The sequence below is a fragment of the Salvelinus alpinus genome, chromosome 19, assembly GCF_045679555.1.
Source record: "Salvelinus alpinus chromosome 19, SLU_Salpinus.1, whole genome shotgun sequence".
Classification (NCBI taxonomy): domain Eukaryota; kingdom Metazoa; phylum Chordata; class Actinopteri; order Salmoniformes; family Salmonidae; genus Salvelinus; species Salvelinus alpinus.
The window spans coordinates 17,314,225-17,337,848 of record NC_092104.1 but is presented as its reverse complement, the minus strand read 5'-3'; the positions used below and the strand labels follow the sequence as shown (position 1 = coordinate 17,337,848).

The following is a 23,624-nucleotide window of genomic DNA, read 5'->3' as shown; positions in this document are numbered from 1 at the left end:
TGTTGACCAAAAGCTACTTTTTTAGGCAAAAGCTGTGTCAGAAGACGGATTTGAACCCTCGCCTCCAGTCAGAGACCAGAATACCCTTATAACCAGGAAGGTTTCTCACCTTGAGTCTGGCGCCTTTGACCACTCGGCCATCCTTACAACTATGACCCATAAAATTCATATTTTTTCAGGATTCTGTAACATAAAGTCTGATATGTCTGATGGAAACATGCAGAACTTAAGATACAAAGAACGGAAAATAGAAAAATGTTAAAAGGTAATGAAAGATATAGTAAAAAACATTTTTTTAAAGGAATTGAGTAACTTATTGAATTCTAAACTAGGCATATGATGACCTGTATCGAACCATTATTCCCGTTTCATGTGTTTTCTGTTCTCAAATTATGACATCTATAAACTCTTAATCACTGTTCATGCGTTTTCCTTTCACCATTTGGAGAATTTCTCGGTGTTGACAAAAAGCTACTTTTTTAGGCAAAAGCTGTGTCAGAAGAGGGATTTGAACCCTCGCCTCCAGTCGGAGACCAGAATACCCTTATAACCGGGAAGGTTTCTCACCTTGAGTCTGGCGCCTTAGACCACTCGGCCATCCTGACAACTATGACCCATAAAATTCATATTTTTCAGGATTCTGTAACGTAATGTCTGATATGTCTGATGGAAACATGCAGATCTTAAGATACAAAGAACGGAAAAGAACATTTTTTAAAAAGGTATTGAAAGATATAGTAAAAAACATTTTTTTTAAGGAATTGAGTAACTTATTGAATTCTAAACTAGGCATATGATGACCTGTATCGAACCATTATTCCCGTTTCATGTGTTTTCTGTTCTCAAATTATGACATCTATAAACTCTTAATCACTGTTCATGCGTTTTCCTTTCACCATTTGGAGAACTTCTCGGTGTTGACCAAAAGCTACTTTTTTAGGCAAAAGCTGTGTCAGAAGAGGGATTTGAACCCTCGCCTCCAGTCGGAGACCAGAATACCCTTATAACCAGGAAGGTTTCTCACCTTGAGTCTGGCGCCTTAGACCACTCGGCCATCCTGACAAATATGACCCATAAAATTCATATTTTTTCAGGATTCTGTAACGTAAAGTCTGATATGTCTGATGGAAACATGCAGATCTTAAGATACAAAGAACGGAAAAGAACATTTTTTTAAAAGGTATTGAAAGATATAGTAAAAAACATTTTTTTAAAGGAATTGAGTAACTTATTGAATTCTAAACTAGGCATATGATGACCTGTATCGAACCATTATTCCCGTTTCATGTGTTTTCTGTTCTCAAATTATGACATCTATAAACTCTTAATCACTGTTCATGCGTTTTCCTTTCACCATTTGGAGAACTTCTCGGTGTTGACCAAAAGCTACTTTTTTAGGCAAAAGCTGTGTCAGAAGACGGATTTGAACCCTCGCCTCCAGTCAGAGACCAGAATACCCTTATAACCAGGAAGGTTTCTCACCTTGAGTCTGGCGCCTTTGACCACTCGGCCATCCTTACAACTATGACCCATAAAATTCATATTTTTTCAGGATTCTGTAACATAAAGTCTGATATGTCTGATGGAAACATGCAGAACTTAAGATACAAAGAACGGAAAATAAAAAAATGTTAAAAGGTAATGAAAGATATAGTAAAAAACATTTTTTTAAAGGAATTGAGTAACTTATTGAATTCTAAACTAGGCATATGATGACCTGTATCGAACCATTATTCCCGTTTCATGTGTTTTCTGTTCTCAAATTATGACATCTATAAACTCTTAATCACTGTTCATGCGTTTTCCTTTCACCATTTGGAGAACTTCTCGGTGTTGACCAAAAGCTACTTTTTTAGGCAAAAGCTGTGTCAGAAGAGGGATTTGAACCCTCGCCTCCAGTCGGAGACCAGGATACCCTTATAACCAGGAAGGTTTCTCACCTTGAGTCTGGCGCCTTAGACCACTCGGCCATCCTGACAAATATGACCCATAAAATTCATATTTTTTCAGGATTCTGTAACGTAAAGTCTGATATGTCTGATGGAAACATGCAGATCTTAAGATACAAAGAACGGAAAAGAACATTTTTTTAAAAGGTATTGAAAGATATAGTAAAAAACATTTTTTTAAAGGAATTGAGTAACTTATTGAATTCTAAACTAGGCATATGATGACCTGTATCGAACCATTATTCCCGTTTCATGTGTTTTCTGTTCTCAAATTATGACATCTATAAACTCTTAATCACTGTTCATGCGTTTTCCTTTCACCATTTGGAGAACTTCTCGGTGTTGACCAAAAGCTACTTTTTTAGGCAAAAGCTGTGTCAGAAGAGGGATTTGAACCCTCGCCTCCAGTCAGAGACCAGAATACCCTTATAACCAGGAAGGTTTCTCACCTTGAGTCTGGCGCCTTTGACCACTCGGCCATCCTGACAACTATGACCCATAAAATTCATATTTTTTCAGGATTCTGTAACGTAAAGTCTGATATGTCTGATGGAAACATGCAGATCTTAAGATACAAAGAACGGAAAAGAAAAAAATGTTAAAAGGTAATGAAAGATATAGTAAAAAACATTTTTATTAAAGGAATTGAGTAACTACTGAATTCTAAACTAGGCATATGAAGACCTGTATCGAACCATTATTCCCGTTTCATGTGTTTTCTGTTCTCAAATTATGACATCTATAAACTCTTAATCACTGTTCATGCGTTTTCCTTTCACCATTTGGAGAACTTCTCGGTGTTGACCAAAAGCTACTTTTTTAGGCAAAAGCTGTGTCAGAAGAGGGATTTGAACCCTCGCCTCCAGTCGGAGACCAGGATACCCTTATAACCAGGAAGGTTTCTCACCTTGAGTCTGGCGCCTTAGACCACTCGGCCATCCTGACAAATATGACCCATAAAATTCATATTTTTTCAGGATTCTGTAACGTAAAGTCTGATATGTCTGATGGAAACATGCAGATCTTAAGATACAAAGAACGGAAAAGAACATTTTTTTAAAAGGTATTGAAAGATATAGTAAAAAACATTTTTTTAAAGGAATTGAGTAACTTATTGAATTCTAAACTAGGCATATGATGACCTGTATCGAACCATTATTCCCGTTTCATGTGTTTTCTGTTCTCAAATTATGACATCTATAAACTCTTAATCACTGTTCATGCGTTTTCCTTTCACCATTTGGAGAACTTCTCGGTGTTGACCAAAAGCTACTTTTTTAGGCAAAAGCTGTGTCAGAAGACGGATTTGAACCCTCGCCTCCAGTCAGAGACCAGAATACCCTTATAACCAGGAAGGTTTCTCACCTTGAGTCTGGCGCCTTTGACCACTCGGCCATCCTTACAACTATGACCCATAAAATTCATATTTTTTCAGGATTCTGTAACGTAAAGTCTGATATGTCTGATGGAAAAATGCAGATCTTAAGATACAAAGAACGGAAAAGAAAAAAATGTTAAAAGGTAATGAAAGATATAGTAAAAAACATTTTTATTAAAGGAATTGAGTAACTACTGAATTCTAAACTAGGCATATGAAGACCTGTATCGAACCATTATTCCCGTTTCATGTGTTTTCTGTTCTCAAATTATGACATCTATAAACTCTTAATCACTGTTCATGCGTTTTCCTTTCACCATTTGGAGAATTTCTCGGTGTTGACAAAAAGCTACTTTTTTAGGCAAAAGCTGTGTCAGAAGAGGGATTTGAACCCTCGCCTCCAGTCGGAGACCAGAATACCCTTATAACCGGGAAGGTTTCTCACCTTGAGTCTGGCGCCTTAGACCACTCGGCCATCCTGACAACTATGACCCATAAAATTCATATTTTTCAGGATTCTGTAACGTAATGTCTGATATGTCTGATGGAAACATGCAGATCTTAAGATACAAAGAACGGAAAAGAACATTTTTTAAAAAGGTATTGAAAGATATAGTAAAAAACATTTTTTTTAAGGAATTGAGTAACTACTGAATTCTAAACTAGGCATATGAAGACCTGTATCGAACCATTATTCCCGTTTCATGTGTTTTCTGTTCTCAAATTATGACATCTATAAACTCTTAATCACTGTTCATGCGTTTTCCTTTCACCATTTGGAGAATTTCTCGGTGTTGACCAAAAGCTACTTTTTTAGGCAAAAGCTGTGTCAGAAGAGGGATTTGAACCCTCGCCTCCAGTCGGAGACCAGAATACCCTTATAACCAGGAAGGTTTCTCACCTTGAGTCTGGCGCCTTAGACCACTCGGCCATCCTGACAAATATGACCCATAAAATTCATATTTTTTCAGGATTCTGTAACGTAAAGTCTGATATGTCTGATGGAAACATGCAGATCTTAAGATACAAAGAACGGAAAATAACATTTTTTTAAAAGGTATTGAAAGATATAGTAAAAAACATTTTTTTAAAGGAATTGAGTAACTTATTGAATTCTAAACTAGGCATATGATGACCTGTATCGAACCATTATTCCCGTTTCATGTGTTTTCTGTTCTCAAATTATGACATCTATAAACTCTTAATCACTGTTCATGCGTTTTCCTTTCACCATTTGGAGAACTTCTCGGTGTTGACCAAAAGCTACTTTTTTAGGCAAAAGCTGTGTCAGAAGAGGGATTTGAACCCTCGCCTCCAGTCAGTGACCAGAATACCCTTATAACCAGGAAGGTTTCTCACCTTGAGTCTGGCGCCTTTGACCACTCGGCCATCCTTACAACTATGACCCATAAAATTCATATTTTTTCAGGATTCTGTAACGTAAAGTCTGATATGTCTGATGGAAACATGCAGATCTTAAGATACAAAGAACGGAAAATAAAAAAAATGTTAAAAGGTAATGAAAGATATAGTAAAAAACATTTTTATTAAAGGAATTGAGTAACTACTGAATTCTAAACTAGGCATATGAAGACCTGTATCGAACCATTATTCCCGTTTCATGTGTTTTCTGTTCTCAAATTATGACATCTATAAACTCTTAATCACTGTTCATGCGTTTTCCTTTCACCATTTGGAGAATTTCTCGGTGTTGACAAAAAGCTACTTTTTTAGGCAAAAGCTGTGTCAGAAGAGGGATTTGAACCCTCGCCTCCAGTCGGAGACCAGAATACCCTTATAACCAGGAAGGTTTCTCACCTTGAGTCTGGCGCCTTAGACCACTCGGCCATCCTGACAACTATGACCCATAAAATTCATATTTTTCAGGATTCTGTAACGTAATGTCTGATATGTCTGATGGAAACATGCAGATCTTAAGATACAAAGAACGGAAAAGAACATTTTTTAAAAAGGTATTGAAAGATATAGTAAAAAAACATTTTTTTAAAGGAATTGAGTAACTTATTGAATTCTAAACTAGGCATATGATGACCTGTATCGAACCATTATTCCCGTTTCATGTGTTTTCTGTTCTCAAATTATGACATCTATAAACTCTTAATCACTGTTCATGCGTTTTCCTTTCACCATTTGGAGAACTTCTCGGTGTTGACCAAAAGCTACTTTTTTAGGCAAAAGCTGTGTCAGAAGAGGGATTTGAACCCTCGCCTCCAGTCGGAGACCAGAATACCCTTATAACCAGGAAGGTTTCTCACCTTGAGTCTGGCGCCTTAGACCACTCGGCCATCCTGACAAATATGACCCATAAAATTCATATTTTTTCAGGATTCTGTAACGTAAAGTCTGATATGTCTGATGGAAACATGCAGATCTTAAGATACAAAGAACGGAAAATAACATTTTTTTAAAAGGTATTGAAAGATATAGTAAAAAACATTTTTTTAAAGGAATTGAGTAACTTATTGAATTCTAAACTAGGCATATGATGACCTGTATCGAACCATTATTCCCGTTTCATGTGTTTTCTGTTCTCAAATTATGACATCTATAAACTCTTAATCACTGTTCATGCGTTTTCCTTTCACCATTTGGAGAACTTCTCGGTGTTGACCAAAAGCTACTTTTTTAGGCAAAAGCTGTGTCAGAAGACGGATTTGAACCCTCGCCTCCAGTCAGAGACCAGAATACCCTTATAACCAGGAAGGTTTCTCACCTTGAGTCTGGCGCCTTTGACCACTCGGCCATCCTTACAACTATGACCCATAAAATTCATATTTTTTCAGGATTCTGTAACATAAAGTCTGATATGTCTGATGGAAACATGCAGAACTTAAGATACAAAGAACGGAAAATAAAAAAATGTTAAAAGGTAATGAAAGATATAGTAAAAAACATTTTTATTAAAGGAATTGAGTAACTACTGAATTCTAAACTAGGCATATGAAGACCTGTATCGAACCATTATTCCCGTTTCATGTGTTTTCTGTTCTCAAATTATGACATCTATAAGCTCTTAATCACTGTTCATGCGTTTTCCTTTCACCATTTGGAGAATTTCTCGGTGTTGACAAAAAGCTACTTTTTTAGGCAAAAGCTGTGTCAGAAGAGGGATTTGAACCCTCGCCTCCAGTCAGAGACCAGAATACCCTTATAACCAGGAAGGTTTCTCACCTTGAGTCTGGCGCCTTAGACCACTCGGCCATCCTGACAACTATGACCCATAAAATTCATATTTTTTCAGGATTCTGTAACGTAAAGTCTGATATGTCTGATGGAAACATGCAGATCTTAAGATACAAAGAACGGAAAATAACATTTTTTTAAAAGGTATTGAAAGATATAGTAAAAAACATTTTTTTAAAGGAATTGAGTAACTTATTGAATTCTAAACTAGGCATATGATGACCTGTATCGAACCATTATTCCCGTTTCATGTGTTTTCTGTTCTCAAATTATGACATCTATAAACTCTTAATCACTGTTCATGCGTTTTCCTTTCACCATTTGGAGAACTTCTCGGTGTTGACCAAAAGCTACTTTTTTAGGCAAAAGCTGTGTCAGAAGAGGGATTTGAACCCTCGCCTCCAGTCAGAGACCAGAATACCCTTATAACCAGGAAGGTTTCTCACCTTGAGTCTGGCGCCTTTGACCACTCGGCCATCCTTACAACTATGACCCATAAAATTCATATTTTTTCAGGATTCTGTAACGTAAAGTCTGATATGTCTGATGGAAACATGCAGATCTTAAGATACAAAGAACGGAAAAGAAAAAAATGTTAAAAGGTAATGAAAGATATAGTAAAAAACATTTTTATTAAAGGAATTGAGTAACTACTGAATTCTAAACTAGGAATATGAAGACCTGTATCGAACCATTATTCCCGTTTCATGTGTTTTCTGTTCTCAAATTATGACATCTATAAACTCTTAATCACTGTTCATGCGTTTTCCTTTCACCATTTGGAGAATTTCTCGGTGTTGACAAAAAGCTACTTTTTTAGGCAAAAGCTGTGTCAGAAGAGGGATTTGAACACTCGCCTCCAGTCGGAGACCAGAATACCCTTATAACCGGGAAGGTTTCTCACCTTGAGTCTGGCGCCTTAGACCACTCGGCCATCCTGACAACTATGACCCATAAAATTCATATTTTTCAGGATTCTGTAACGTAATGTCTGATATGTCTGATGGAAACATGCAGATCTTAAGATACAAAGAACGGAAAAGAACATTTTTTAAAAAGGTATTGAAAGATATAGTAAAAAACATTTTTATTAAAGGAATTGAGTAACTTATTGAATTCTAAACTAGGCATATGATGACCTGTATCGAACCATTATTCCCGTTTCATGTGTTTTCTGTTCTCAAATTATGACATCTATAAACTCTTAATCACTGTTCATGCGTTTTCCTTTCACCATTTGGAGAATTTCTCGGTGTTGACAAAAAGCTACTTTTTTAGGCAAAAGCTGTGTCAGAAGAGGGATTTGAACCCTCGCCTCCAGTCGGAGACCAGAATACCCTTATAACCAGGAAGGTTTCTCACCTTGAGTCTGGCGCCTTAGACCACTCGGCCATCCTGACAACTATGACCCATAAAATTCATATTTTTCAGGATTCTGTAACGTAATGTCTGATATGTCTGATGGAAACATGCAGATCTTAAGATACAAAGAACGGAAAAGAACATTTTTTAAAAAGGTATTGAAAGATATAGTAAAAAAACATTTTTTTAAAGGAATTGAGTAACTTATTGAATTCTAAACTAGGCATATGATGACCTGTATCGAACCATTATTCCCGTTTCATGTGTTTTCTGTTCTCAAATTATGACATCTATAAACTCTTAATCACTGTTCATGCATTTTCCTTTCACCATTTGGAGAACTTCTCGGTGTTGACCAAAAGCTACTTTTTTAGGCAAAAGCTGTGTCAGAAGAGGGATTTGAACCCTCGCCTCCAGTCGGAGACCAGAATACCCTTATAACCAGGAAGGTTTCTCACCTTGAGTCTGGCGCCTTAGACCACTCGGCCATCCTGACAAATATGACCCATAAAATTCATATTTTTTCAGGATTCTGTAACGTAAAGTCTGATATGTCTGATGGAAACATGCAGATCTTAAGATACAAAGAACGGAAAATAACATTTTTTTAAAAGGTATTGAAAGATATAGTAAAAAACATTTTTTTAAAGGAATTGAGTAACTTATTGAATTCTAAACTAGGCATATGATGACCTGTATCGAACCATTATTCCCGTTTCATGTGTTTTCTGTTCTCAAATTATGACATCTATAAACTCTTAATCACTGTTCATGCGTTTTCCTTTCACCATTTGGAGAACTTCTCGGTGTTGACCAAAAGCTACTTTTTTAGGCAAAAGCTGTGTCAGAAGACGGATTTGAACCCTCGCCTCCAGTCAGAGACCAGAATACCCTTATAACCAGGAAGGTTTCTCACCTTATATCTGGCGCCTTAGACCACTCGGCCATCCTTACAACTATGACCCATAAAATTCATATTTTTTCAGGATTCTGTAACGTAAAGTCTGATATGTCTGATGGAAACATGCAGATCTTAAGATACAAAGAACGGAAAAGAACATTTTTTTAAAAGGTATTGAAAGATATAGTAAAAAACATTTTTTTAAAGGAATTGAGTAACTTACTGAATTCTAAACTAGGCATATGATGACCTGTATCGAACCATTATTCCCGTTTCATGTGTTTTCTGTTCTCAAATTATGACATCTATAAACTCTTAATCACTGTTCATGCGTTTTCCTTTCACCATTTGGAGAACTTCTCGGTGTTGACCAAAAGCTACTTTTTTAGGCAAAAGCTGTGTCAGAAGAAGGATTTGAACCCTCGCCTCCAGTCAGAGACCAGAATACCCTTATAACCAGGAAGGTTTCTCACCTTGAGTCTGGCGCCTTTGACCACTCGGCCATCCTTACAACTATGACCCATAAAATTCATATTTTTTCAGGATTCTGTAACGTAAAGTCTGATATGTCTGATGGAAACATGCAGATCTTAAGATACAAAGAACGGAAAAGAAAAAAATGTTAAAAGGTAATGAAAGATATAGTAAAAAACATTTTTATTAAAGGAATTGAGTAACTACTGAATTCTAAACTAGGAATATGAAGACCTGTATCGAACCATTATTCCCGTTTCATGTGTTTTCTGTTCTCAAATTATGACATCTATAAACTCTTAATCACTGTTCATGCGTTTTCCTTTCACCATTTGGAGAATTTCTCGGTGTTGACAAAAAGCTACTTTTTTAGGCAAAAGCTGTGTCAGAAGAGTGATTTGAACCCTCGCCTCCAGTCGGAGACCAGAATACCCTTATAACCGGGAAGGTTTCTCACCTTGAGTCTGGCGCCTTAGACCACTCGGCCATCCTGACAACTATGACCCATAATATTCATATTTTTCAGGATTCTGTAACGTAATGTCTGATATGTCTGATGGAAACATGCAGATCTTAAGATACAAAGAACGGAAAAGAACATTTTTTAAAAAGGTATTGAAAGATATAGTAAAAAACATTTTTTTAAAGGAATTGAGTAACTTATTGAATTCTAAACTAGGCATATGATGACCTGTATCGAACCATTATTCCCGTTTCATGTGTTTTCTGTTCTCAAATTATGACATCTATAAACTCTTAATCACTGTTCATGCGTTTTCCTTTCACCATTTGGAGAATTTCTCGGTGTTGACCAAAAGCTACTTTTTTAGGCAAAAGCTGTGTCAGAAGAGGGATTTGAACCCTCGCCTCCAGTCGGAGACCAGAATACCCTTATAACCAGGAAGGTTTCTCACCTTGAGTCTGGCGCCTTAGACCACTCGGCCATCCTGACAACTATGACCCATAAAATTCATATTTTTCAGGATTCTGTAACGTAATGTCTGATATGTCTGATGGAAACATGCAGATCTTAAGATACAAAGAACGGAAAAGAACATTTTTTAAAAAGGTATTGAAAGATATAGTAAAAAACATTTTTATTAAAGGAATTGAGTAACTTATTGAATTCTAAACTAGGCATATGATGACCTGTATCGAACCATTATTCCCGTTTCATGTGTTTTCTGTTCTCAAATTATGACATCTATAAACTCTTAATCACTGTTCATGCGTTTTCCTTTCACCATTTGGAGAATTTCTCGGTGTTGACAAAAAGCTACTTTTTTAGGCAAAAGCTGTGTCAGAAGAGGGATTTGAACCCTCGCCTCCAGTCGGAGACCAGAATACCCTTATAACCAGGAAGGTTTCTCACCTTGAGTCTGGCGCCTTAGACCACTCGGCCATCCTGACAAATATGACCCATAAAATTCATATTTTTTCAGGATTCTGTAACGTAAAGTCTGATATGTCTGATGGAAACATGCAGATCTTAAGATACAAAGAACGGAAAATAACATTTTTTTAAAAGGTATTGAAAGATATAGTAAAAAACATTTTTTTAAAGGAATTGAGTAACTTATTGAATTCTAAACTAGGCATATGATGACCTGTATCGAACCATTATTCCCGTTTCATGTGTTTTCTGTTCTCAAATTATGACATCTATAAACTCTTAATCACTGTTCATGCGTTTTCCTTTCACCATTTGGAGAACTTCTCGGTGTTGACCAAAAGCTACTTTTTTAGGCAAAAGCTGTGTCAGAAGACGGATTTGAACCCTCGCCTCCAGTCAGAGACCAGAATACCCTTATAACCAGGAAGGTTTCTCACCTTATATCTGGCGCCTTAGACCACTCGGCCATCCTTACAACTATGACCCATAAAATTCATATTTTTTCAGGATTCTGTAACGTAAAGTCTGATATGTCTGATGGAAACATGCAGATCTTAAGATACAAAGAACGGAAAAGAACATTTTTTTAAAAGGTATTGAAAGATATAGTAAAAAACATTTTTTTAAAGGAATTGAGTAACTTACTGAATTCTAAACTAGGCATATGATGACCTGTATCGAACCATTATTCCCGTTTCATGTGTTTTCTGTTCTCAAATTATGACATCTATAAACTCTTAATCACTGTTCATGCGTTTTCCTTTCACCATTTGGAGAACTTCTCGGTGTTGACCAAAAGCTACTTTTTTAGGCAAAAGCTGTGTCAGAAGAAGGATTTGAACCCTCGCCTCCAGTCAGAGACCAGAATACCCTTATAACCAGGAAGGTTTCTCACCTTGAGTCTGGCGCCTTTGACCACTCGGCCATCCTTACAACTATGACCCATAAAATTCATATTTTTTCAGGATTCTGTAACGTAAAGTCTGATATGTCTGATGGAAACATGCAGATCTTAAGATACAAAGAACGGAAAAGAAAAAAATGTTAAAAGGTAATGAAAGATATAGTAAAAAACATTTTTATTAAAGGAATTGAGTAACTACTGAATTCTAAACTAGGAATATGAAGACCTGTATCGAACCATTATTCCCGTTTCATGTGTTTTCTGTTCTCAAATTATGACATCTATAAACTCTTAATCACTGTTCATGCGTTTTCCTTTCACCATTTGGAGAATTTCTCGGTGTTGACAAAAAGCTACTTTTTTAGGCAAAAGCTGTGTCAGAAGAGTGATTTGAACCCTCGCCTCCAGTCGGAGACCAGAATACCCTTATAACCGGGAAGGTTTCTCACCTTGAGTCTGGCGCCTTAGACCACTCGGCCATCCTGACAACTATGACCCATAATATTCATATTTTTCAGGATTCTGTAACGTAATGTCTGATATGTCTGATGGAAACATGCAGATCTTAAGATACAAAGAACGGAAAAGAACATTTTTTAAAAAGGTATTGAAAGATATAGTAAAAAACATTTTTTTAAAGGAATTGAGTAACTTATTGAATTCTAAACTAGGCATATGATGACCTGTATCGAACCATTATTCCCGTTTCATGTGTTTTCTGTTCTCAAATTATGACATCTATAAACTCTTAATCACTGTTCATGCGTTTTCCTTTCACCATTTGGAGAATTTCTCGGTGTTGACCAAAAGCTACTTTTTTAGGCAAAAGCTGTGTCAGAAGAGGGATTTGAACCCTCGCCTCCAGTCGGAGACCAGAATACCCTTATAACCAGGAAGGTTTCTCACCTTGAGTCTGGCGCCTTAGAGCACTCGGCCATCCTGACAAATATGACCCATAAAATTCATATTTTTTTAGGATTCTGTAACGTAAAGTCTGATATGTCTGATGGAAACATGCAGATCTTAAGATACAAAGAACGGAAAAGAACATTTTTTTAAAAGGTATTGAAAGATATAGTAAAAAACATTTTTTTAAAGGAATTGAGTAACTTATTGAATTCTAAACTAGGCATATGATGACCTGTATCGAACCATTATTCCCGTTTCATGTGTTTTCTGTTCTCAAATTATGACATCTATAAACTCTTAATCACTGTTCATGCGTTTTCCTTTCACCATTTGGAGAATTTCTCGGTGTTGACAAAAAGCTAATTTTTTAGGCAAAAGCTGTGTCAGAAGAGGGATTTGAACCCTCGCCTCCAGTCGGAGACCAGAATACCCTTATAACCAGGAAGGTTTCTCACCTTGAGTCTGGCGCCTTAGACCACTCGGCCATCCTGACAACTATGACCCATAAAATTCATATTTTTTCAGGATTCTGTAACGTAAAGTCTGATATGTCTGATGGAAACATGCAGATCTTAAGATACAAAGAACGGAAAAGAAAAAAATGTTAAAAGGTAATGAAAGATATAGTAAAAAACATTTTTATTAAAGGAATTGAGTAATTACTGAATTCTAAACTAGGCATATGAAGACCTGTATCGAACCATTATTCCGGTTTCATGTGTTTTCTGTTCTCAAATTATGACATCTATAAGCTCTTAATCACTGTTCATGCGTTTTCCTTTCACCATTTGGAGAATTTCTCGGTGTTGACAAAAAGCTACTTTTTTAGGCAAAAGCTGTCAGAAGAGGGATTTGAAACTTCGCCTCCAGTCGGAGACCAGAATACCCTTGTAACCAGGAAGGTTTCTCACCTTGAGTCTGGCGCCTTAGACCACTCGGCCATCCTGACAACTATGACCCATAAAATTCATATTTTTTCAGGATTCTGTAACGTAAAGTCTGATATGTCTGATGGAAACATGCAGATCTTAAGATACAAAGAACGGAAAATAACATTTTTTTAAAAGGTATTGAAAGATATAGTAAAAAACATTTTTTTAAAGGAATTGAGTAACTTATTGAATTCTAAACTAGGCATATGATGACCAGTATCGAACCATTTATCCCGTTTCATGTGTTTTCTGTTCTCAAATTATGACATCTATAAACTCTTAATCACTGTTCATGCGTTTTCCTTTCACCATTTGGAGAACTTCTCGGTGTTGACCAAAAGCTACTTTTTAAGGCAAAAGCTGTGTCAGAAGAGGGATTTGAACCCTCGCCTCCAGTCAGAGATCAGAATACCCTTATAACCAGGAAGGTTTCTCACCTTGAGTCTGGCGCCTTAGACCACTCGGCCATCCTTACAACTATGACCCATAAAATTCATCTTTTTTCAGGATTCTGTAACATAAAGTCTGATATGTCTGATGGAAACATGCAGAACTTAAGATACAAAGAACGGAAAAGAAAAAAATGTTAAAAGGTAATGAAAGATATAGTAAAAAACATTTTTATTAAAGGAATTGAGTAACTACTGAATTCTAAACTAGGCATATGAAGACCTGTATCGAACCATTATTCCCGTTTCATGTGTTTTCTGTTCTCAAATTATGACATCTATAAACTCTTAATCACTGTTCATGCGTTTTCCTTTCACCATTTGGAGAACTTCTCGGTGTTGACCAAAAGCTACTTTTTAAGGCAAAAGCTGTGTCAGAAGAGGGATTTGAACCCTCGCCTCCAGTCAGAGATCAGAATACCCTTATAACCAGGAAGGTTTCTCACCTTGAGTCTGGCGCCTTAGACCACTCGGCCATCCTTACAACTATGACCCATAAAATTCATCTTTTTTCAGGATTCTGTAACATAAAGTCTGATATGTCTGATGGAAACATGCAGAACTTAAGATACAAAGAACGGAAAAGAAAAAAATGTTAAAAGGTAATGAAAGATATAGTAAAAAACATTTTTATTAAAGGAATTGAGTAACTACTGAATTCTAAACTAGGCATATGAAGACCTGTATCGAACCATTATTCCCGTTTCATGTGTTTTCTGTTCTCAAATTATGACATCTATAAACTCTTAATCACTGTTCATGCGTTTTCCTTTCACCATTTGGAGAATTTCTCGGTGTTGACAAAAAGCTACTTTTTTAGGCAAAAGCTGTGTCAGAAGAGGGATTTGAACCCTCTTCTCCAGTCGGAGACCAGATTACCCTTATAACCAGGAAGGTTTCTCACCTTGAGTCTGGCGCCTTAGACCACTCGGCCATCCTGACAACTATGACCCATAAAATTCATATTTTTTCAGGATTCTGTAACATAAAGTCTGATATGTCTGATGGAAACATGCAGAACTTAAGATACAAAGAACGGAAAAGAAAAAAATGTTAAAAGATAATGAAAGATATAGTAAAAAACATTTTTATTAAAGGAATTGAGTAACTACTGAATTCTAAACTAGGCATATGAAGACCTGTATCGAACCATTATTCCCGTTTCATGTGTTTTCTGTTCTCAAATTATGACATCTATAAACTCTTAATCACTGTTCATGCGTTTTCCTTTCACCATTTGGAGAATTTCTCGGTGTTGACAAAAAGCTACTTTTTTAGGCAAAAGCTGTGTCAGAAGAGGGATTTGAACCCTCGCCTCCAGTCGGAGACCAGAATACCCTTATAACCAGGAAGGTTTCTCACCTTGAGTCTGGCGCCTTAGACCACTCGGCCATCCTGACAACTATGACCCATAAAATTCATATTTTTTCAGGATTCTGTAACGTAAAGTCTGATATGTCTGATGGAAACATGCAGATCTTAAGATACAAAGAACGGAAAAGAAAAAAATGTTAAAAGGTAATGAAAGATATAGTAAAAAACATTTTTATTAAAGGAATTGAGTAACTACTGAATTCTAAACTAGGCATATGAAGACCTGTATCGAACCATTATTCCCGTTTCATGTGTTTTCTGTTCTCAAATTATGACATCTATAAACTCTTAATCACTGTTCATGCGTTTTCCTTTCACCATTTGGAGAATTTCTCGGTGTTGACAAAAAGCTACTTTTTTAGGCAAAAGCTGTGTCAGAAGAGGGATTTGAACCCTCGCCTCCAGTCGGAGACCAGAATACCCTTATAACCAGGAAGGTTTCTCACCTTGAGTCTGGCGCCTTAGACCACTCGGCCATCCTGACAACTATGACCCATAAAATTCATATTTTTTCAGGATTCTGTAACGTAAAGTCTGATATGTCTGATGGAAACATGCAGATCTTAAGATACAAAGAACGGAAAAGAAAAAAATGTTAAAAGGTAATGAAAGATATAGTAAAAAACATTTTTATTAAAGGAATTGAGTAACTACTGAATTCTAAACTAGGCATATGAAGACCTGTATCGAACCATTATTCCCGTTTCATGTGTTTTCTGTTCTCAAATTATGACATCTATAAACTCTTAATCACTGTTCATGCGTTTTCCTTTCACCATTTGGAGAATTTCTCGGTGTTGACAAAAAGCTACTTTTTTAGGCAAAAGCTGTGTCAGAAGAGGGATTTGAACCCTCGCCTCCAGTCGGAGACCAGAATACCCTTATAACCAGGAAGGTTTCTCACCTTGAGTCTGGCGCCTTAGACCACTCGGCCATCCTGACAACTATGACCCATCAAATTCATATTTTTTCAGGATTCTGTAACGTAAAGTCTGATATGTCTGATGGAAACATGCAGATCTTAAGATACAAAGAACGGAAAAGAAAAAAATGTTAAAAGGTAATGAAAGATATAGTAAAAAACATTTTTATTAAAGGAATTGAGTAACTACTGAATTCTAAACTAGGCATATGAAGACCTGTATCGAACCATTATTCCCGTTTCATGTGTTTTCTGTTCTCAAATTATGACATCTATAAACTCTTAATCACTGTTCATGCGTTTTCCTTTCACCATTTGGAGAATTTCTCGGTGTTGACAAAAAGCTACTTTTTTAGGCAAAAGCTGTGTCAGTAGAGGGATTTGAACCCTCGCCTCCAGTCAGAGACCAGAATACCCTTATAACCAGGAAGGTTTCTCACCTTGAGTCTGGCGCCTTAGACCACTCGGCCATCCTGACAACTATGACCCATAAAATTCATATTTTTTCAGGATTCTGTAACGTAAAGTCTGATATGTCTGATGGAAACATGCAGATCTTAAGATACAAAGAACGGAAAAGAACATTTTTTTAAAAGGTATTGAAAGATATAGTAAAAAACATTTTTTTAAAGGAATTGAGTAACTTATTGAATTCTAAACTAGGCATATGATGACCTGTATCGAACCATTATTCCCGTTTCATGTGTTTTCTGTTCTCAAATTATGACATCTATAAACTCTTAATCACTGTTCATGCGTTTTCCTTTCACCATTTGGAGAACTTCTCGGTGTTGACCAAAAGCTACTTTTTTAGGCAAAAGCTGTGTCAGAAAAGGGATTTGAACCCTCGCCTCCAGTCGGAGACCAGAATACCCTTATAACCAGGAAGGTTTCTCACCTTGAGTCTGGCGCCTTAGACCACTCGGCCATCCTGACAACTATGACCCATAAAATTCATATTTTTTCAGGATTCTGTAACGTAAAGTCTGATATGTCTGATGGAAACATGCAGATCTTAAGATACAAAGAACGGAAAATAACATTTTTTTAAAAGGTATTGAAAGATATAGTAAAAACATTTTTTTAAAGGAATTGAGTAACTTATTGAATTCTAAACTAGGCATATGATGACCTGTATCGAACCATTATTCCCGTTTCATGTGTTTTCTGTTCTCAAATTATGACATCTATAAACTCTTAATCACTGTTCATGCGTTTTCCTTTCACCATTTGGAGAACTTCTCGGTGTTGACCAAAAGCTACTTTTTTAGGCAAAAGCTGTGTCAGAAGAGGGATTTGAACCCTCGCCTCCAGTCAGAGACCAGAATACCCTTATAACCAGGAAGGTTTCTCACCTTGAGTCTGGCGCCTTAGACCACTCGGCCATCCTTACAACTATGACCCATAAAATTCATATTTTTTCAGGATTCTGTAACATAAAGTCTGATATGTCTGATGGAAACATGCAGAACTTAAGATACAAAGAACGGAAAAGAAAAAAATGTTAAAAGGTAATGAAAGATATAGTAAAAAACATTTTTATTAAAGGAATTGAGTAACTACTGAATTCTAAACTAGGCATATGAAGACCTGTATCGAACCATTATTCCCGTTTCATGTGTTTTCTGTTCTCAAATTATGACATCTATAAACTCTTAATCACTGTTCATGCGTTTTCCTTTCACCATTTGGAGAATTTCTCGGTGTTGACAAAAAGCTACTTTTTTAGGCAAAAGCTGTGTCAGAAGAGGGATTTGAACCCTCGCCTCCAGTCGGAGACCAGAATACCCTTATAACCAGGAAGTTTTCTCACCTTGAGTCTGGCGCCTTAGACCACTTGGCAATCCTGACAAACATGACCCATAAAATTCATATTTTTTCAGGATTCTGTAACGTAAAGTCTGATATGTCTGATGGAAACATGCAGATCTTAAGATACAAAGAACGGAAAAGAACATTTTTTTAAAAGGTATTGAAAGATATAGTAAAAAACATTTTTTTTAAGGAATTGAGTAACTTATTGAATTCTAAACTAGGCATATGATGACCTGTATCGAACCATTATTCCCGTTTCATGTGTTTTCTGTTCTCAAATTATGACATCTATAAACTCTTAATCACTGTTCATGCGTTTTCCTTTCACCATTTGGAGAATTTCTCGGTGTTGACAAAAAGCTACTTTTTTAGGCAAAAGCTGTGTCAGAAGAGGGATTTGAACCCTCGCCTCCAGTCGGAGACCAGAATACCCTTATAACCAGGAAGGTTTCTCACCTTGAGTCTGGCGCCTTAGACCACTCGGCCATCCTGACAACTATGACCCAAAAAATTCATATTTTTTCAGGATTCTGTAACGTAAAGTCTGATATGTCTGATGGAAACATGCAGATCTTAAGATACAAAGAACGGAAAATAACATTTTTTTAAAAGGTATTGAAAGATATAGTAAAAAACATTTTTTTAAAGGAATTGAGTAACTTATTGAATTCTAAACTAGGCATATGATGACCTGTATCGAACCATTATTCCCGTTTCATGTGTTTTCTGTTCTCAAATTATGACATCTATAAACTCTTAATCACTGTTCATGCGTTTTCCTTTCACCATTTGGAGAATTTCTCGGTGTTGACAAAAAGCTACTTTTTTAGGCAAAAGCTGTGTCAGAAGAGGGATTTGAACCCTCGCCTCCAGTCGGAGACCAGAATACCCTTATAACCAGGAAGGTTTCTCACCTTGAGTCTGGCGCCTTAGACCACTCGGCCATCCTGACAACTATGACCCATAAAATTCATATTTTTTCAGGATTCTGTAACGTAAAGTCTGATATGTCTGATGGAAACATGCAGATCTTAAGATACAAAGAACGGAAAAGAACATTTTTTTAAAAGGTATTGAAAGATATAGTAAAAAACATTTTTTTAAAGGAATTGAGTATCTTATTGAATTCTAAACTAGGCATATGATGAACGGTATCGAACCATTATTCGCGTTTCATGTGTTTTCTGTTCTCAAATTATGACATCTATAAACTCTTAATCACTGTTCATGCGTTTTCCTTTCACCATTTGGAGAACTTCTCGGTGTTGACCAAAAGCTACTTTTTTAGGCAAAAGCTGTGTCAGAAGAGGGATTTGAACCCTCGCCTCCAGTCGGAGACCAGAATACCCTTATAACCAGGAAGGTTTCTCACCTTGAGTCTGGCGCCTTAGACCACTCGGCCACCCTGACAACTATGACCCATAAAATTCATATTTTTTCAGGATTCTGTAACGTAAAGTCTGATATGTCTGATGGAAACATGCAGATCTTAAGATACAAAGAACGGAAAATAACATTTTTTTAAAAGGTATTGAAAGATATAGTAAAAAACATTTTTTTAAAGGAATTGAGTAACTTATTGAATTCTAAACTAGGCATATGATGACCTGTATCGAACCATTATTCCCGTTTCATGTGTTTTCTGTTCTCAAATTATGACATCTATAAACTCTTAATCACTGTTCATGCGTTTTCCTTTCACCATTTGGAGAACTTCTCGGTGTTGACCAAAAGCTACTTTTTTAGGCAAAAGCTGTGTCAGAAGAGGGATTTGAACCCTCGCCTCCAGTCAGAGACCAGAATACCCTTATATCCAGGAAGGTTTCTCACCTTGAGTCTGGCGCCTTAGACCACTCGGCCATCCTTACAACTATGACCCATAAAATTCATATTTTTTCAGGATTCTGTAACATAAAGTCTGATATGTCTGATGGAAACATGCAGAACTTAAGATACAAAGAACGGAAAAGAAAAAAATGTTAAAAGGTAATGAAAGATATAGTAAAATACATTTTTATTAAAGGAATTGAGTAACTACTGAATTCTAAACTAGGCATATGAAGACCTGTATCGAACCATTATTCCCGTTTCATGTGTTTTCTGTTCTCAAATTATGACATCTATAAACTCTTAATCACTGTTCATGCGTTTTCCTTTCACCATTTGGAGAATTTCTCGGTGTTGACAAAAAGCTACTTTTTTAGGCAAAAGCTGTGTCAGAAGAGGGATTTGAACCCTCGCCTCCAGTCGGAGACCAGAATACCCTTATAACCAGGAAGTTTTCTCACCTTGAGTCTGGCGCCTTAGACCACACGGCAATCCTGACAACTATGACCCATAAAATTCATATTTTTTCAGGATTCTGTAACATAAAGTCTGATATGTCTGATGGAAACATGCAGAACTTAAGATACAAAGAACGGAAAATATTTTTTTTTTTAAAAGGTAATGAAAGATATAGTAAAAAACATTTTTATTAAAGGAATTGAGTAACTACTGAATTCTAAACTAGGCATATGAAGACCTGTATCGAACCATTATTCCCGTTTCATGTGTTTTCTGTTCTCAAATTATGACATCTATAAACTCTTAATCACTGTTCATGCGTTTTCCTTTCACCATTTGGAGAACTTCTCGGTGTTGACCAAAAGCTACTTTTTTAGGCAAAAGCTGTGTCAGAAGAGGGATTTGAACCCTCGCCTCCAGTCAGAGACCAGAATACCCTTATATCCAGGAAGGTTTCTCACCTTGAGTCTGGCGCCTTAGACCACTCGGCCATCCTTACAACTATGACCCATAAAATTCATATTTTTTCAGGATTCTGTAACATAAAGTCTGATATGTCTGATGGAAACATGCAGAACTTAAGATACAAAGAACGGAAAATATTTTTTTTTTTAAAGGTAATGAAAGATATAATAAAAAACATTTTTATTAAAGGAATTGAGTAACTACTGAATTCTAAACTAGGCATATGAAGACCTGTATCGAACCATTATTCCCGTTTCATGTGTTTTCTGTTCTCAAATTATGACATCTATAAACTCTTAATCACTGTTCATGCGTTTTCCTTTCACCATTTGGAGAATTTCTCGGTGTTGACCAAAAGCTACTTTTTTAGGCAAAAGCTGTGTCAGAAGAGGGATTTGAACCCTCGCCTCCAGTCGGAGACCAGAATACCCTTATAACCAGGAAGGTTTCGCACCTTGAGTCTGGCGCCTTAGACCACTCGGCCATCCTGACAACTATGACCCATAAAATTCATATTTTTTCAGGATTCTGTAACGTAAAGTCTGATATGTCTGATGGAAACATGCAGATCTTAAGATACAAAGAACGGAAAAGAACATTTTTTTAAAAGGTATTGAAAGATATAGTAAAAAACATTTTTTTAAAGGAATTGAGTATCTTATTGAATTCTAAACTAGGCATATGATGAACGGTATCGAACCATTATTCGCGTTTCATGTGTTTTCTGTTCTCAAATTATGACATCTATAAACTCTTAATCACTGTTCATGCGTTTTCCTTTCACCATTTGGAGAACTTCTCGGTGTTGACCAAAAGCTACTTTTTTAGGCAAAAGCTGTGTCAGAAGAGGGATTTGAACCCTCGCCTCCAGTCGGAGACCAGAATACCCTTATAACCAGGAAGGTTTCTCACCTTGAGTCTGGCGCCTTAGACCACTCGGCCATCCTGACAACTATGACCCATAAAATTCATATTTTTTCAGGATTCTGTAACGTAAAGTCTGATATGTCTGATGGAAACATGCAGATCTTAAGATACAAAGAACGGAAAATAACATTTTTTTAAAAGGTATTGAAAGATATAGTAAAAAACATTTTTTTAAAGGAATTGAGTAACTTATTGAATTCTAAACTAGGCATATGATGACCTGTATCGAACCATTATTCCCGTTTCATGTGTTTTCTGTTCTCAAATTATGACATCTATAAACTCTTAATCACTGTTCATGCGTTTTCCTTTCACCATTTGGAGAACTTCTCGGTGTTGACCAAAAGCTACTTTTTTAGGCAAAAGCTGTGTCAGAAGAGGGATTTGAACCCTCGCCTCCAGTCAGAGACCAGAATACCCTTATATCCAGGAAGGTTTCTCACCTTGAGTCTGGCGCCTTAGACCACTCGGCCATCCTTACAACTATGACCCATAAAATTCATATTTTTTCAGGATTCTGTAACATAAAGTCTGATATGTCTGATGGAAACATGCAGAACTTAAGATACAAAGAACGGAAAAGAAAAAAATGTTAAAAGGTAATGAAAGATATAGTAAAATACATTTTTATTAAAGGAATTGAGTAACTACTGAATTCTAAACTAGGCATATGAAGACCTGTATCGAACCATTATTCCCGTTTCATGTGTTTTCTGTTCTCAAATTATGACATCTATAAACTCTTAATCACTGTTCATGCGTTTTCCTTTCACCATTTGGAGAATTTCTCGGTGTTGACAAAAAGCTACTTTTTTAGGCAAAAGCTGTGTCAGAAGAGGGATTTGAACCCTCGCCTCCAGTCGGAGACCAGAATACCCTTATAACCAGGAAGTTTTCTCACCTTGAGTCTGGCGCCTTAGACCACTCGGCAATCCTGACAACTATGACCCATAAAATTCATATTTTTTCAGGATTCTGTAACATAAAGTCTGATATGTCTGATGGAAACATGCAGAACTTAAGATACAAAGAACGGAAAATATATTTTTTTTTAAAAGGTAATGAAAGATATAGTAAAAAACATTTTTATTAAAGGAATTGAGTAACTACTGAATTCTAAACTAGGCATATGAAGACCTGTATCGAACCAATATTCCCGTTTCATGTGTTTTCTGTTCTCAAATTATGACATCTATAAACTCTTAATCACTGTTCATGCGTTTTCCTTTCACCATTTGGAGAACTTCTCGGTGTTGACCAAAAGCTACTTTTTTAGGCAAAAGCTGTGTCAGAAGAGGGATTTGAACCCTCGCCTCCAGTCAGAGACCAGAATACCCTTATATCCAGGAAGGTTTCTCACCTTGAGTCTGGCGCCTTAGACCACTCGGCCATCCTTACAACTATGACCCATAAAATTCATATTTTTTCAGGATTCTGTAACATAAAGTCTGATATGTCTGATGGAAACATGCAGAACTTAAGATACAAAGAACGGAAAAGAAAAAAATGTTAAAAGGTAATGAAAGATATAGTAAAATACATTTTTATTAAAGGAATTGAGTAACTACTGAATTCTAAACTAGGCATATGAAGACCTGTATCGAACCATTATTCCCGTTTCATGTGTTTTCTGTTCTCAAATTATGACATCTATAAACTCTTAATCACTGTTCATGCGTTTTCCTTTCACCATTTGGAGAATTTCTCGGTGTTGACAAAAAGCTACTTTTTTAGGCAAAAGCTGTGTCAGAAGAGGGATTTGAACCCTCGCCTCCAGTCGGAGACCAGAATACCCTTATAACCAGGAAGTTTTCTCACCTTGAGTCTGGCGCCTTAGACCACTCGGCAATCCTGACAACTATGACCCATAAAATTCATATTTTTTCAGGATTCTGTAACGTAAAGTCTGATATGTCTGATGGAAACATGCAGATCTTAAGATACAAAGAACGGAAAAGAACATTTTTTTAAAAGGTATTG

The 23,624-nt window shown here is 36.4% G+C and overlaps 18 non-coding genes across 18 annotated transcripts; all 18 read right to left on the bottom strand.

The window, feature by feature from the left end:
• Positions 1-493: 493 nt before the first annotated feature.
• Positions 494-605, bottom strand: trnal-caa (transfer RNA leucine (anticodon CAA)). The gene is made up of 2 exons: positions 568-605; positions 494-539 (listed from the first exon to the last, which is right to left on the bottom strand). It is a non-coding gene; the product is annotated as a tRNA-Leu (tRNA).
• Positions 606-950: 345 nt separating this feature from the next.
• trnal-caa (transfer RNA leucine (anticodon CAA)) lies at positions 951-1,062 on the bottom strand. Its single transcript has 2 exons — positions 1,025-1,062; positions 951-996 (listed from the first exon to the last, which is right to left on the bottom strand). It is a non-coding gene; the product is annotated as a tRNA-Leu (tRNA).
• A 2,636-nt stretch (positions 1,063-3,698) lies between these two features.
• trnal-caa (transfer RNA leucine (anticodon CAA)) lies at positions 3,699-3,810 on the bottom strand. Its single transcript has 2 exons — positions 3,773-3,810; positions 3,699-3,744 (listed from the first exon to the last, which is right to left on the bottom strand). It is a non-coding gene; the product is annotated as a tRNA-Leu (tRNA).
• Positions 3,811-4,154: 344 nt separating this feature from the next.
• trnal-caa (transfer RNA leucine (anticodon CAA)) lies at positions 4,155-4,266 on the bottom strand. Its single transcript has 2 exons — positions 4,229-4,266; positions 4,155-4,200 (listed from the first exon to the last, which is right to left on the bottom strand). It is a non-coding gene; the product is annotated as a tRNA-Leu (tRNA).
• Positions 4,267-5,071: 805 nt separating this feature from the next.
• On the bottom strand, positions 5,072-5,183 carry trnal-caa (transfer RNA leucine (anticodon CAA)). The gene is made up of 2 exons: positions 5,146-5,183; positions 5,072-5,117 (listed from the first exon to the last, which is right to left on the bottom strand). It is a non-coding gene; the product is annotated as a tRNA-Leu (tRNA).
• A 346-nt stretch (positions 5,184-5,529) lies between these two features.
• Positions 5,530-5,641, bottom strand: trnal-caa (transfer RNA leucine (anticodon CAA)). Its single transcript has 2 exons — positions 5,604-5,641; positions 5,530-5,575 (listed from the first exon to the last, which is right to left on the bottom strand). It is a non-coding gene; the product is annotated as a tRNA-Leu (tRNA).
• A 2,178-nt stretch (positions 5,642-7,819) lies between these two features.
• trnal-caa (transfer RNA leucine (anticodon CAA)) lies at positions 7,820-7,931 on the bottom strand. The gene is made up of 2 exons: positions 7,894-7,931; positions 7,820-7,865 (listed from the first exon to the last, which is right to left on the bottom strand). It is a non-coding gene; the product is annotated as a tRNA-Leu (tRNA).
• Positions 7,932-8,277: 346 nt separating this feature from the next.
• trnal-caa (transfer RNA leucine (anticodon CAA)) lies at positions 8,278-8,389 on the bottom strand. Its single transcript has 2 exons — positions 8,352-8,389; positions 8,278-8,323 (listed from the first exon to the last, which is right to left on the bottom strand). It is a non-coding gene; the product is annotated as a tRNA-Leu (tRNA).
• A 1,719-nt stretch (positions 8,390-10,108) lies between these two features.
• On the bottom strand, positions 10,109-10,220 carry trnal-caa (transfer RNA leucine (anticodon CAA)). Its single transcript has 2 exons — positions 10,183-10,220; positions 10,109-10,154 (listed from the first exon to the last, which is right to left on the bottom strand). It is a non-coding gene; the product is annotated as a tRNA-Leu (tRNA).
• Positions 10,221-10,566: 346 nt separating this feature from the next.
• trnal-caa (transfer RNA leucine (anticodon CAA)) lies at positions 10,567-10,678 on the bottom strand. The gene is made up of 2 exons: positions 10,641-10,678; positions 10,567-10,612 (listed from the first exon to the last, which is right to left on the bottom strand). It is a non-coding gene; the product is annotated as a tRNA-Leu (tRNA).
• Positions 10,679-12,855: 2,177 nt separating this feature from the next.
• On the bottom strand, positions 12,856-12,967 carry trnal-caa (transfer RNA leucine (anticodon CAA)). Its single transcript has 2 exons — positions 12,930-12,967; positions 12,856-12,901 (listed from the first exon to the last, which is right to left on the bottom strand). It is a non-coding gene; the product is annotated as a tRNA-Leu (tRNA).
• A 2,176-nt stretch (positions 12,968-15,143) lies between these two features.
• Positions 15,144-15,255, bottom strand: trnal-caa (transfer RNA leucine (anticodon CAA)). The gene is made up of 2 exons: positions 15,218-15,255; positions 15,144-15,189 (listed from the first exon to the last, which is right to left on the bottom strand). It is a non-coding gene; the product is annotated as a tRNA-Leu (tRNA).
• A 346-nt stretch (positions 15,256-15,601) lies between these two features.
• Positions 15,602-15,713, bottom strand: trnal-caa (transfer RNA leucine (anticodon CAA)). The gene is made up of 2 exons: positions 15,676-15,713; positions 15,602-15,647 (listed from the first exon to the last, which is right to left on the bottom strand). It is a non-coding gene; the product is annotated as a tRNA-Leu (tRNA).
• Positions 15,714-16,059: 346 nt separating this feature from the next.
• On the bottom strand, positions 16,060-16,171 carry trnal-caa (transfer RNA leucine (anticodon CAA)). The gene is made up of 2 exons: positions 16,134-16,171; positions 16,060-16,105 (listed from the first exon to the last, which is right to left on the bottom strand). It is a non-coding gene; the product is annotated as a tRNA-Leu (tRNA).
• Positions 16,172-18,348: 2,177 nt separating this feature from the next.
• Positions 18,349-18,460, bottom strand: trnal-caa (transfer RNA leucine (anticodon CAA)). Its single transcript has 2 exons — positions 18,423-18,460; positions 18,349-18,394 (listed from the first exon to the last, which is right to left on the bottom strand). It is a non-coding gene; the product is annotated as a tRNA-Leu (tRNA).
• A 346-nt stretch (positions 18,461-18,806) lies between these two features.
• On the bottom strand, positions 18,807-18,918 carry trnal-caa (transfer RNA leucine (anticodon CAA)). The gene is made up of 2 exons: positions 18,881-18,918; positions 18,807-18,852 (listed from the first exon to the last, which is right to left on the bottom strand). It is a non-coding gene; the product is annotated as a tRNA-Leu (tRNA).
• Positions 18,919-21,097: 2,179 nt separating this feature from the next.
• trnal-caa (transfer RNA leucine (anticodon CAA)) lies at positions 21,098-21,209 on the bottom strand. Its single transcript has 2 exons — positions 21,172-21,209; positions 21,098-21,143 (listed from the first exon to the last, which is right to left on the bottom strand). It is a non-coding gene; the product is annotated as a tRNA-Leu (tRNA).
• A 346-nt stretch (positions 21,210-21,555) lies between these two features.
• Positions 21,556-21,667, bottom strand: trnal-caa (transfer RNA leucine (anticodon CAA)). The gene is made up of 2 exons: positions 21,630-21,667; positions 21,556-21,601 (listed from the first exon to the last, which is right to left on the bottom strand). It is a non-coding gene; the product is annotated as a tRNA-Leu (tRNA).
• Positions 21,668-23,624: the final 1,957 nt, after the last annotated feature.